General features: G+C 32.7%; 1 protein-coding gene across 8 annotated transcripts in view; it reads right to left on the bottom strand.

The window, feature by feature from the left end:
* The window catches only part of LOC129971266 (serine/threonine-protein kinase MRCK alpha-like), a 464,419-nt gene that overhangs the window by 235,849 nt on the left and 214,834 nt on the right, over positions 1–13,736 (bottom strand). The gene's annotated exons all lie outside the window — the stretch shown is intronic.

Here is a 13,736-nt window from a genome sequence, read left to right as displayed (position 1 = left end):
TAGGAATCTGAAAATTTGGCGTACCAAATTTCATCCGTCTAGCTCAAAGCGTTTTTGAGTTATATTTGACACAGAGCAGACAGACGGACATTTTTCAAAAATGTGTATTTCGCACTCAGGAAAGTCTAAAACATGGAGATTCGTCAAAATCTCGAGTTCGAATTTTTTGACGATTACTATACTTTCTTTACATTTCATATACGATAATGTAAAAAAAAAAAAAAAAAAAAAAAAAAAGAATCCATTGTATAATTCGAGATGATTTCTATATCAATTAAAATTAGTCAAATAAAACTTGTGCCACCTGTGAAATTAAAAATGGTGAAAAAAATATGATTTTAAACAAACCCGATACGACAATGACTTGAAGATTTTGTATATTTTGTAGCAAATTTTAAGCAATTCATATTTACCAGCATAATTAAAGATATCAACAATAAAATAAGCAAATTAACAAGCGGAAATATTTTCCCTTCGACTTTCTCAAATACTTAATTTCCCTTCTCTCGTATACTTATAAGGGTTAAGATCGAAAATTCAACAAGTATTTTTATTTCTCCTTTATTTATTTACGTATACTTATAAGAGTTAAGGGTGAAAATTCAACAAGTATTTTCATTTCTTCCTTATTTATTTACGTATACTTATAAGAGTTAAGGGTGAAAATTCAACAAGTATTTTCATTTCTTCCTTATTTATTTACGTATACTTATAAGAGTTAAGGGTGAAAATTCAACAAGTATTTTCATTTCTTCCTTATTTATTTACGTATACTTATAAGAGTTAAGGGTGAAAATTCAACAAGTATTTTCATTTCTTCCTTATTTATTTACGTATACTTATAAGAGTTAAGGGTGAAAATTCAACAAGTATTTTCATTTCTTCCTTATTTATTTACGTATACTTATAAGAGTTAAGTGTGAAAATTCAACAAGTATTTTCATTTCTTCCTTATTTATTTACGTATACTTATAAGAGTTAAGTGTGAAAATTCAAGTATTTTCATTTCTTCCTTACTTATTTATGTATACTTATAAGAGTTAAGGGTGAAAATTCAACAAGTATTTTCATTTCTTCCTTATTTATTTACGTATACTTATAAGAGTTAAGGGTGAAAATTCAACAAGTATTTTCATTTCTTCCTTATTTATTTACGTATACTTATAAGAGTTAAGTGTGAAAATTCAAGTATTTTCATTTCTTCCTTACTTATTTACGTATACTTATAAGAGTTAAGGGTGAAAATTCAACAAGTATTTTCATTTCTTCCTTATTTATTTACGTATACTTATAAGAGTTAAGGGTGAAAATTCAACAAGTATTTTCATTTCTTCCTTATTTATTTACGTATACTTATAAGAGTTAAGGGTGAAAATTCAACAAGTATTTTCATTTCTTCCTTATTTATTTACGTATACTTATAAGAGTTAAGGGTGAAAATTCAACAAGTATTTTCATTTCTTCCTTATTTATTTACGTATACTTATAAGAGTTAAGTGTGAAAATTCAACAAGTATTTTCATTTCTTCCTTATTTATTTACGTATACTTATAAGAGTTAAGTGTGAAAATTCAAGTATTTTCATTTCTTCCTTACTTATTTATGTATACTTATAAGAGTTAAGGGTGAAAATTCAACAAGTATTTTCATTTCTTCCTTATTTATTTACGTATACTTATAAGAGTTAAGGGTGAAAATTCAACAAGTATTTTCATTTCTTCCTTATTTATTTACGTATACTTATAAGAGTTAAGTGTGAAAATTCAAGTATTTTCATTTCTTCCTTACTTATTTACGTATACTTATAAGAGTTAAGGGTGAAAATTCAACAAGTATTTTCATTTCTTCCTTATTTATTTACGTATACTTATAAGAGTTAAGGGTGAAAATTCAACAAGTATTTTCATTTCTTCCTTATTTATTTACGTATACTTATAAGAGTTAAGGGTGAAAATTCAACAAGTATTTTCATTTCTTCCTTATTTATTTACGTATACTTATAAGAGTTAAGGGTGAAAATTCAACAAGTATTTTCATTTCTTCCTTATTTATTTACGTATACTTATAAGAGTTAAGGGTGAAAATTCAACAAGTATTTTCATTTCTTCCTTATTTATTTACGTATACTTATAAGAGTTAAGTGTGAAAATTCAACAAGTATTTTCATTTCTTCCTTATTTATTTACGTATACTTATAAGAGTTAAGTGTGAAAATTCAAGTATTTTCATTTCTTCCTTACTTATTTATGTATACTTATAAGAGTTAAGGCTGAAAATTTACCAAATAATTTAATCCCTCCCTTATTTATTGAAAACCAAAAGTGTGTTATAAAGACAGTATATAACGCCCCCCCCCCGTCACTGACCATAGAAAATAGTTCACCAGGGCAAGACTATTGAATAAGTGAGCAGCTGACATAAAGGGTTGAACGTGAATTGCTAATGCAGATCTTTGAAGGTCAACACCTAAGGAAGCAGTGCAGTAAAAAGTAGAAATTGCTGACATTCAAAACTTTTCTGTTTTATATAATCAAAATATATACATTCTGTTCGTTTCAGAAATCACTGTTTATTACTTTTGGATGATTTTTACTTCACAGAGGTGATTCTCGGGGTGTAAAAAGATCTCTTTTTCCAAATTCTATGTTGTCTACGCGTTTCTCTTTATGCGATAGTAATTGTTATATTTGGCTACGTTTGGCGATGGTTAAGAGGACGCTTGGCGTAATTTTCTAGCTGCGGAAGACTGCTTGTAAAAAGAGGGAAATAAATGTCCACTTCCGGAAGGTCGAGATAATCGTCGGGCTTTTTTTTTTTTACGCTTGTTATTTTTAAGTTCTTTTTTCTCAGTGTAACGTACAGTACCATATTCCAGGGTGTGTTCTGCTTTTTAGAATACATGTAAAGAGAATATATAAACAATTGATATCTTTTCTAAAGAAAAAAAAACACCAATGATATTGTAATAAATAATTTTTTCCAATATAATGACATTTCTTATATGCAATTCCATAAAACAATTTTTAGAAAACACATTATTTATTATTGTGTAATTTTTCCAAGTGACATATTCATTTTAACGGTAGCATCTATTTTAATTAAAAACTTTTGTAATGTCTCGATATCTTGTTTTAAAAAAATAAAACCCTCTTCCCACAATTTTCATTTCATCTCTATTTAGATGAATCTGCGGTTATTTTGATCATCAAAATGCAAATAAAAAAAGAATATGGCCGATAATGAATACGATAACTGAATGAAATATGTTTCCGTTTTTGCAACGATTATTGAAATCTCCAAGATATTACAAATATGATGGTTATTCCGTTAACATTTCGCTAAAGGTCAACCCATCTAAAAACCATATCCTATGCTTAAAAGGAAAGAAAGAAGATACAACAATCCTTTTGAAAGAGAAATCAAAACTTAAAAACAGGACGCCGGTGATATAAAATAAATCACATGCCTTCAAATAATAACAGCGCGCTTCCCTCTTTTTTATCTTCTTTAAAAAGATCTGGTTGAAGGACAAATGGTATGCCTCTACCCCATATCCATTTCTTCTTCAAATAAACAACGTGGTTCGTACGCCATCCCTACATGGAAAAACTTTACACATGAGTGAAACTAAACGAGGCGAATCCAAAGGCACTGGTCTCGAATAAAAAAGGATTTCCTCAATAAATTGGACTGTCCTGTTGAATCTGAGGAGGGCCCCTCGACCATGGATGGAGACTGGCGCATATTTTTTTGCTCGAGATATCTTTGCATGAGGGGGAGGGATGGGAAGGATGCACTGCTGATCTGGTGGATTTATCGAAGTAAAAATACACTTTTTGTACTTTTTGCGTTGTTTTAAATTCGTATATAGAACTCTTGTGCCTTTTTATGAAAGCAGTAGGAATAAATTGAAAAGATTTTTTCTGGGGGATTTAATTTGCAATATTTCAGGAACTGGAAATAAGCCTTAGAAATCGGTGGTGGAATTTATTAATTATAAAATAAATAAACGAATTAATAATATACACCCAGAAACAAAGAAAATAATCGTTAGTACAAAATTGAATTGCAAAAGTAGACATTAAAATTAAAATAATACAAAAAGTTTGGATGGGAATAAAATTAATAGTTTTGTGTGTGTGTGGGGGGGGGGGGTGAGATCCAATTTGCAATGTTTCTGGAACCAGAAATAATATCGAGAAGTCGGGAGGACACAATTGATTAAGAGCAAAATTAATAATTAAAGAAATGCATAAAAAAAAATACAGGATTAGAAAGAAATTAGTTACCCACTTCAGAGGGCTCAAAATGCGTTCTATTGGTCCAAATAAGATAAAATTAGAACTACAGATTATTCAGATGATGCGCTTTAAATTTATTAATTAAAAAAAAATAGTACAAAAATTTACCAATAGAGGACGCTGTAACACAAATGGCATTTATTTGCATATATCGAAAATGTGAAACATAATTTGCGTCACAGAACATGTCTATTACCATTTTTCTTTGGATAAAAAGAAGGCGGATTCTGTACGAACATTAGTTTCTTCTCTGTCTGTCCTACGTTGCAGGATAAAGTGCTACTGGTGAAATTGTTCTACCAGAACCAACAAAACGCCGTTGCAGCTCTATATTAATTTCGTCGCATGAAGCAGATACGAAGAGGTCCAATGTCTCCAGGTACCCTATGCAAGATGATGCAGAAATTTAAAAAGGCAACTTGGCATTCTTCCAGGTAGAGGACGAAAAAAAAATCCCGTCTTCCAACGTCGAAAATGTTGCGACCACGCTCGTTGAAGCCAGCAGTCAGTAGCCGCATAATAGTGCAAGTTTGCCAGTTGTTTCCCGTGTTCTGGATATGCCGTATTCAACTGTACGAAAAATCATACGGCAGATTTTGCATTTTTATCCAAACAAAATCAAGTCTGTGCACCTGTTGCAGGACGGGGACTTAGAGATCCGTAAAACTTTTGCATTTCAGTTCCTTGCTCGAATGGTGGTTGACACAACTTGGCTATGGAACATTCTGTGGAGAGATGAGATCCACTTTTGCCTCAAGGGCAAGTTAACACCCACAACTGTCGAATTTGGGCAGAGGAAAACCCTCCCGTTTTGTATGGTGTGAGTGTGAGTATGACAGTATGGTGTGGTTTTACAGCTACCTTTATCATTGGACCATATTTCTTTGAAGAAATAACTTCAAATGGAATCCATACCTGCTCCATCACAGGACAACGGTACCTTGATATGCTGAGGGATTTTGTAACCCCAACTCTTCTGCAGCGTGGATGCCTTCAAGACATCATTTTCATGCAGGATGGTGCACCACCTCATATTGATCGTCGTGTAAAGCGATTGTTAATACAGCATTTCCATACAGTTAACCATCATTTCCTCATCGCATGGTTTCCTCGCTCGCCGGACTTTACCCCTTGCGACTTTTGGTTGTGGGGTTATTTGAAGGGCAATATCTGCCATTAAAGGCCATCATATCTACCATATCTGATGGACAACATTTGGCGCCATATTCTTAATATTACGGCAGATTCACTCCAATCATCTGTAGAAAATATGGTTCTCCGATTAGAGCATATTGTTGAAAATGAAGGAGGACATATTGAGCAATTTTAATTTTACTTCACTTAACAATTATAAACCATGTTAAATGGTTTTATGTGTATTACAACGCCACCTAAAGGTGAATTTTTGTGCTATTTTTTTATTTAATAAATGTAAAGTGCAGTAATAAATTTGAATAATTTTTTCAAGTAATTTTCAATAAATATAAATTGTCAAGTTTTATTAACACACTAAGTAACACTAACACCACTGTAGTATCACCGACCGTTGAGCGATACTTTACGTGCGACACCCCATGGTATCTTCGGACGGCATAATTACGGTTTTCATAATTTATGACGCAGCGAAATGATTTGATTACATAATTTGCATAATATAACAAACCTATAAATATTATCACCTTCACATAGGAATACACAATGTTAGCTTTACTTGCATCTCCCCCCCCCACAAAAAAAAATTCAAAAAATATAATCGGTAGACTTTCTTGACTGATGTATTCGGAATGAACCTAACTCAACGCAGCGGGATTGAAGTAAAATTCACTTCCAATATTTCACCTCGGAAAGCCCCGGAGCGATCGCCAAACTTTTACTCACAGCAACGGATGGTGGGAAAATCTCAAAACTTTCACGATTAGTCGGAATTGCCACCTGCGTCACATCCGGATTTGGGGTCCATCTTTCCACAGATGACAGCGACTGAATTCAATTTTTACTCGATATCGATCTGGTCGAAAACCGCATTTTGCCCGAGGGCAGAGGGTCTAATAGTTTTTATGTTCTTAGGATGGAACGGAAGGGTAAGAGGGAAAAAAGAAAAGTGATTAACGATGGTCTTCTGAGAAAGATGTACAGGATGGCCATAAAATAACATGAGGTGTCCTTAGACCTTTAACGGCCCAAAGTCATCTGTCCAAAATGTTACAGAATTCGATGTACCTGCAAAATGGAACTAGTGTATTTGACTTTATTATTTGGATAGAGAGGATTTTATAAGTAATTCAAGTCCCAACCTTGACTAATTTTAATGCAATCAATCTAACAAATTTAATAAAACAAAATTCATTCTACTTAAAAATTTATTTACATTTTATTTTAATAAAGGCATTAAATATGTACCAGATTAAACTCAATTTCATGTTGTGTGTTGTATGAAACACACATAATACATAAAAAACGTACATAAACCAGCCAGAATAATCTCCCCAAAAATTTCTCACATAGATTCTCTCTCTAATAGACTTGTCATACCAGAGAATGCCTCACATGGCATTGGCGTTTCTCTCTCCAATAGACTTGTCATACCAGAGAATGCCTCACATGGCATTGGCGTTTCTCTCTCCAATAGACTTGTCATACCAGAGAATGCCTCACATGGCATTGGCGTTTCTCTCTCCAATAGACTTGTCATACCAGAGAATGCCTCACATGGCATTGGCGTTTCTCTCTCCAATAGACTTGTCATACCAGAGAATGCCTCACATGGCATTGGCGTTTCTCTCTCCAATAGACTTGTCATACCAGAGAATGCCTCACATGGCATTGGCGTTTCTCTCTCCAATAGACTTGTCATACCAGAGAATGCCTCACATGGCATTGGCGTTTCTCTCTCCAATAGACTTGTCATACCAGAGAATGCCTCACATGGCATTGGCGTTTCTCTCTCCAATAGACTTGTCATACCAGAGAATGCCTCACATGGCATTGGCGTTTCTCTCTCTAATAGACGTCATACCAGAGAATGCCTCACATAGCATTGGCGTTTCTCTCTCTAATAGACTTGTCATACCAGAGAATGCCTCACATGGCATTGGCGTTTCTCTCTCTAATAGACTTGTCATACCAGAGAATGCATCACATGGCATTGGCGTATAATAATTACGAAATATTAACTTTTGTCGTGCATTTAGTATTTTTACTGGATCTATCGTGTCATCCTGGGCGAGTTAGATGGCGATTCATTTTTGGCATGAGTTAATAGTATGCAAAATAGAATTGTGTTTTAAGCACGTTTTTCACAAGTGATTGAAACCAAACTTAGACTTTGAAATGCAACTTTAGTCACGGAATCCAATACCAAATTTGATATATTTAAGTCATTGCATTTTTTTGATTTATTGTGTCAATTAATTTTTGGAAAATACAGAATGATAGACAGTCAAGCCGTGATTGGATTGGTGAATCTGTGTACCGAATCTTATCTGTCTAGCTCTCTTCATTTTGTAGCTATCGTGTTAATTTATATTCCAACAGCTTTCCTCTGACAGACGGCTTTCCTCTGAATAGATTTTACTCGAAATTTGATAGAAATTTGCAGATTTGCTGTAAAGACTGTGAACCAAATTGCATTTGTCTAGTTCAAATCGTTTTTGAGTTATCTTTAACACAAATAGGCAGACAGACGGACATTTTCCAAAAATGTGCTTTACGAATTCAGGGAGGTCTAAAATGTAGGAGATTCGTCACAATCTCGGATTCGAATTTTTTGATTATTACTATACTATCGCTATATTACGTATACGGGAAAGTAAAAATTGCTGCCATCGAAACAGCCCGCGTAAGATTCATAGAGATGTTAACGTTAATGAGCTTCATGCATTGAATGTGCCGATTTGCCTGTTGTTTGAAGTAACGTAAGTATACTAAATGCACAAATATTCAAGTGGTTCATTCTCAAGCAAAATATCTTTTATAATTTTCAATCAGCCCTTTTTATATTAACAGTTCAATGATTACATCATTTAACTCTTGTACCTTCAGCCAATCACAATGATTTCTACCCTAAATCTGATTCTTCAATGGCACTTTTTTGTAAAAATCGAAAAATGTCGAAGAGAATGGAGTAATAAATTGTTTTTGAAAGTTCGTGAAAGGGCCTTTCCAGTGTTCCGTACGTTCCAGGAATAAATGGAACTCTTTATTTCCCTATCATTCAAATTTATTTAAGCATGTAAAATTGAAGAGAACAGTACACGCGTTTGCTAGTGGATTAAAAGAATTAATGAAAGTCGACGGCAAGAAAAATATTACAGCTGCAAGAATGCAATAAATGAATTCTTTGAAGCCAAATGAGTGATGAATCAAAAAATATAATTCCAATGCATGACAACTTTTATTGATAATAAAAAACGCGGTTATTGTTAATAAAAAACACACCAAACGGAAAGCAATGCTTTATGCCACAAAAAAATTTGAACACAAGTAGCAAAACACAGTCGAAGTGCTGAACGGATAGCGATGTTTCATGACACAAGAAAATTTGAACAAAGGTAGCAAAACACAGTTGAAGTGCTGAACAGATAGCGATGTTTTATGACACAAAAAAATTTGAACAAAGGTAGCAAAACATAGTTGAAGTGCTGAACAGATAGCGATGTTTTATGACAAAAGAAAATTTGTACAAAGGTAGCAAAACACAGATGAAGTGCTGATTGGATAGCGATGTTTCATTCAACAAGAAAATTTGGACAGAGGTAGCAAAATACAACCAAAGCGGTCAAATAAAGGAGTACTTGCAGAAATCAACAAGAGAACAAATCGCTAATTCAATAGCAATACTACACAACAACGCTCAGAGAATTCGCCTCTTTATCAACACACCAAAGAGAGAATTCATTTGGCTCACTATAACTATCTACCAATGAACTGATGAACGTAACCTAAATTTTAAAACTTCTGCTAATCGTTTAGTCTCTAAAATATACAATCTGAAAGTAACAAATAACCAGAAAATGAAAGAAAAAAAAATGACATTTTTAGTACATAGATATTATATAGGTATTTCAATCATTATTGGTATTTCAATCGGGTATTGGTATAGGATAAATAGGTATTTCAATCATTAATTGGTATATTTTAGATTAAATTATTTTAATAAGGAAATTTCTTTCTTTAAAATTATAATGATATATATTTTGAATTTTTTTTCAAATTAGTCACTTAACACCATTTTTCTCATCAGTGCTTTTTTTGGTTAGCACTGCTTCACATCATACAGCAATTTTAGAAACCTAAAAAACTGTTTACTGTATAAAGTAAATTACTACTGACGAAAATTTATGATATGGTAAATCACTTATTTTATTTACATTACATTCTTTTTACTTGCTAATACGCAAGGACAGAAAAAAACCCAAGTTAATAAAACTATTTCCTTTTACACATTGAACCCTAATAAACGTAAACAAATATGGCATTACAAAAATCCTCCCTTCAAATCTAATTCCTCCCACACACCCCTCTTCCCTTTACCACCCCCTCATACACCTCACGCACTCTCGAATCATCTCGTAGCAATTCATAGGAGCAGTGATTATAGGGTACAGGGAAAAACCCTGGAGAGCAAAAGGAAAAAAGACCCAACCACCGACTGACCATGTCCAGTGCTTCCGTGACCGCCCCTGTTGATCAGTTTATCGGCCTAGTATCGATTGAGTGGCCGAGACGTCTCCGCATTTCGCTTAGCTGCCACGAAATCTATTCCTGGCACAGAGAGATGATGTCTTTTCCCCTCAGGCAAAGGAGAAAATCATTTTTTCTCGTGTCCGTGCGATGTATTCTGTTATTAGGTTAAGTCTTAATGCCGCTGTCTTGTTAAGAGATGCCGATTCGGTGATCATCCGAGCCTGGAAGGGATAATGTTGTTGCCCACTATGGTCAAAGTGTACCATTTTTTTTTATTATTATTATTAATGCATTGTTTGTTCTTGGTACGATGGCAATGATGATAATATCTATAGACAAAGAATATGTTTTGGATAAGATTATGTATTCAATAGCAAAAATAGGAAAAGAGTAGATAATCACATTTAGTTCTTTCACACATTTTTTTCCTATACGAAATGCGCAAAGCAAAGTAGTATAAAAATTCGATCTGGATATTTTGACAAATTTCTAAGCTTCGGATCTCGCAAAAAGTGAAAAACACCTTCTTGGAATTTTTGTGTTCATAAATACATACACAGATATAAGTAAAAAACGCTGTGGTCTAGATAGATAAAGTTTGGTATGATGACATTATACCGAATGTGTAGAATTTTATCAAATCTTGAATGAAATCTATTAATTATTATTATAGTAAACATGTTGGTCTGTCTAGCTAGCTATCCGAGTACAAATGGATATTACAAAATGTAAAGAACTAGATAGGTACATAAGTTCAGATCTGTAATAATTTAGATCCGTGAAAGATTTGAACCTAATCAATCAAAAGATTTAATAATCCGTCCGTCTGAACACCTGTATGAATATAAATGGGATAATTTAAAAACCCAAATTATTTAGGTATATTTGATACTATTTAGCATCTAACATGCAGATCTTTTTATATGTCTGAGAGAGAGTTGCCTTTTGGTCTTGGAGTTCGCACTCACGTGCAGTCGAAAACTGAAAAACGAAATGATTTAAATATATGAAATTTAGTATTACAATTGTATTTCTGTGTCAAATTTTGCCTTCATTCGGTCGACTCAAAATATATATTCGGTTTTCTTATGTGATCTGCTAAGCATACAACTCTTATGTGAGTGATTCTCACATGAGAGTCGCGTGTTTGTAGATTATACTGTACTATATACTGTACTCGTGTACTATATCATTTGTAATTATAACTTACATGAGAGTTGTTAAATTTTGAGCACACACAAAATTTAACACTCACATGAGAGTTGTTAAATTTTGAGCACACACAAAATTTAACACTCACATAAGAGTTGTTAAATTTTGAGCACACGTAATGTTCAAAACCTTGTTCGTGATCCATGGTTTTATACGGATAGAATGGGACCAGACTTTTATTAGATAATACGCTTGAAAGCTTCAGGGTGATCAATCCCGGTGGTTACCTTATCACATATAAAGTATTATAATCGTCCAAAAATTCGATCTCGATATTTTGATGAATCTGTGCGTTTGACACCCATATAAGTCCGAAAAACGGAAAGTTTTTTTTTTTTTTTTTTTTTTTATTTATACTAGTGTATTATTTATTATTTCTGCTAGCATTCTATTATTATTACTATTTATTTATGCTAGTGCTGGTTTTTATTTATGCTAGTCTTTTATTTATTTAATTATTTGCGAAATTGATAACTGGACACGAGTTATCTATCGCATCTATTTTTGATGAAAGAATACAAAGCATTTATTGCATTTAGTAACAGCATTAATAAATTTTAACTGAGATGATACAGCGCATTAAAAATGCGAGTTCGCAAATTGTACAGACTAAGTCTATGGCAAAGGATACCGACGTGCTCTGATTGGTTTAAGCCTTGGCAACCTTTTGGCAATGTTTTGCACTCATAATAGCCTAGTTTTCACTTATTTGGCTCAAACCTTGTACCTTTCAATAGTTTTATGGAAGATACGAGTGAATATCAACACGGTCTAATTTTTATTAATATAATTGTTTTCTCTAGATATTAGTAGTAATACTACTAATACCAATTATTATTAATAATAATAAATATTACTAATAATACTAGTAATACAAGTAACTAATGTTGTTTATGCACAGAAGTATAAAAACTATATGAAAGTAATTACTAAACATAAGATGCAGCAATTAAATAATTCTTATTTTTCTATGATTTTCGTGCCTTTATTAGATAATTTATGCAGTCATTGAAACTTGTTGGTGAACATTTGTTACTTTCCCATCAACTACATATGGGGAGATGATTACTTAATGCCCAAAACGTATAAATATGTAAGCTTTAACGGAATATCTGATTTCGTAGCTAATTTTTTTTGGTTATATCAAAATAATATTAAGAAGAAACACATACAAAAATTATTTTTAATAAATTGTAATTTTTATATTTCCTGAATTTAGGTTACAGGATTTGATCTTTTCCGCTGTATATGTGTTCCAAATTAATATTACATGTAAAACGAAAAAAATAGGGGGGGGGGATAAATCCACAAATTTTATTTATTTTTGTAAAAATAGATTTCGGTATGGCATCTTTTTGGCAAAACATTGCCAAAAGAATGCCAAGGCTTAAACCAATCAGAGCACGTCGGTATCCTTTGCCATAGACTTAGTCTGTACAATTTGCGAACTCGCATTAAAAATAGGGAGACGAAAGTTTGTCTTTTGCGCTCTGCTTTCACCAGTTCCAGAGGCAGATTATTTCTTTTAGATCCGATGGCCATCCAAAATCTACTTTTAGGTTAATCTACTGTGAATGTATCAATTCCTCCTTCACATACTTTCGATTTAATTCAATAAAAGCAGACAAAAACCGTCGGGAGTTGTTTTCCTGAAATTTTCTCCCACATTCTCCAATAAAGACCTTATCCTCATTTCCCCTGACTAAACTTTGGTCCTTGGATAACGGCGCGAATACCATGCATAGAATTAATGAATAATAGATCTGTAAATCTAGCATTTTTACAAAATTAATCGCAAGAATATCTACATTAAATTTCTTTTTTCCCAAATCAACAGGTCAAAAATTTAATTGGGAACTGGAACTGCAGTCACAAGAGCACATGCCGAATTTCTTTGTTTAAATCATTGCATTTGTGAGTTATTGCGTTTAATTCCATGCAAAAGTACAGATCAACAAGCTTTGAACCCTTCAACAAATTTCGTTCAAAATTTGATAGAAATCTATATTTTAGATACTAAATCTATGTACCAAGTTTTATTCATTTAGCAATTTATATTTGATAGTTATCGAGTTTCTGCGAACAGCCAGGCAGATAGATTTCTTTTGCATGGATTTCATTCAAAATTTGATAGAAATATATAAATTTGATCCAAAGCCAGTATATTAAATTTCATCCGTCAAATCCAAAATAATTTTTGCGTTATCGTGTTCAGAGACAAAAGGGCTTTTCGAACTCAAGAGAGTATGGAGCGTGGAGATTCGTCAAAATTTCGAGTTCGAATTTTTTGATGACTACAACACTTTGTCTATATAGGGTGTCACAAAAATCTTCACCGCAGCTTTTATTCCTTAAATATTAATCTTAGACATATACTGTAAATTACAAAAAAAAAAAAAAAAAGTGCAAAATGTTATGAAATCGATTAAAATTTTCAGGGCATTAAGCTTTAAAAAATACAAAATTTAAATCTTTATACGGATTGTTTTATTTCCAATGAGATTCCAAAAGATTTCCAATGAGTAAAATGTGCCCCAT

Source organism: Argiope bruennichi, chromosome 6 (genome assembly GCF_947563725.1).
Source record: "Argiope bruennichi chromosome 6, qqArgBrue1.1, whole genome shotgun sequence".
Lineage (NCBI taxonomy): Eukaryota > Metazoa > Arthropoda > Arachnida > Araneae > Araneidae > Argiope > Argiope bruennichi.
The sequence above is the reverse complement of the archived record's forward strand: the minus strand, read 5'-3'. Positions and strand labels throughout refer to the sequence as shown.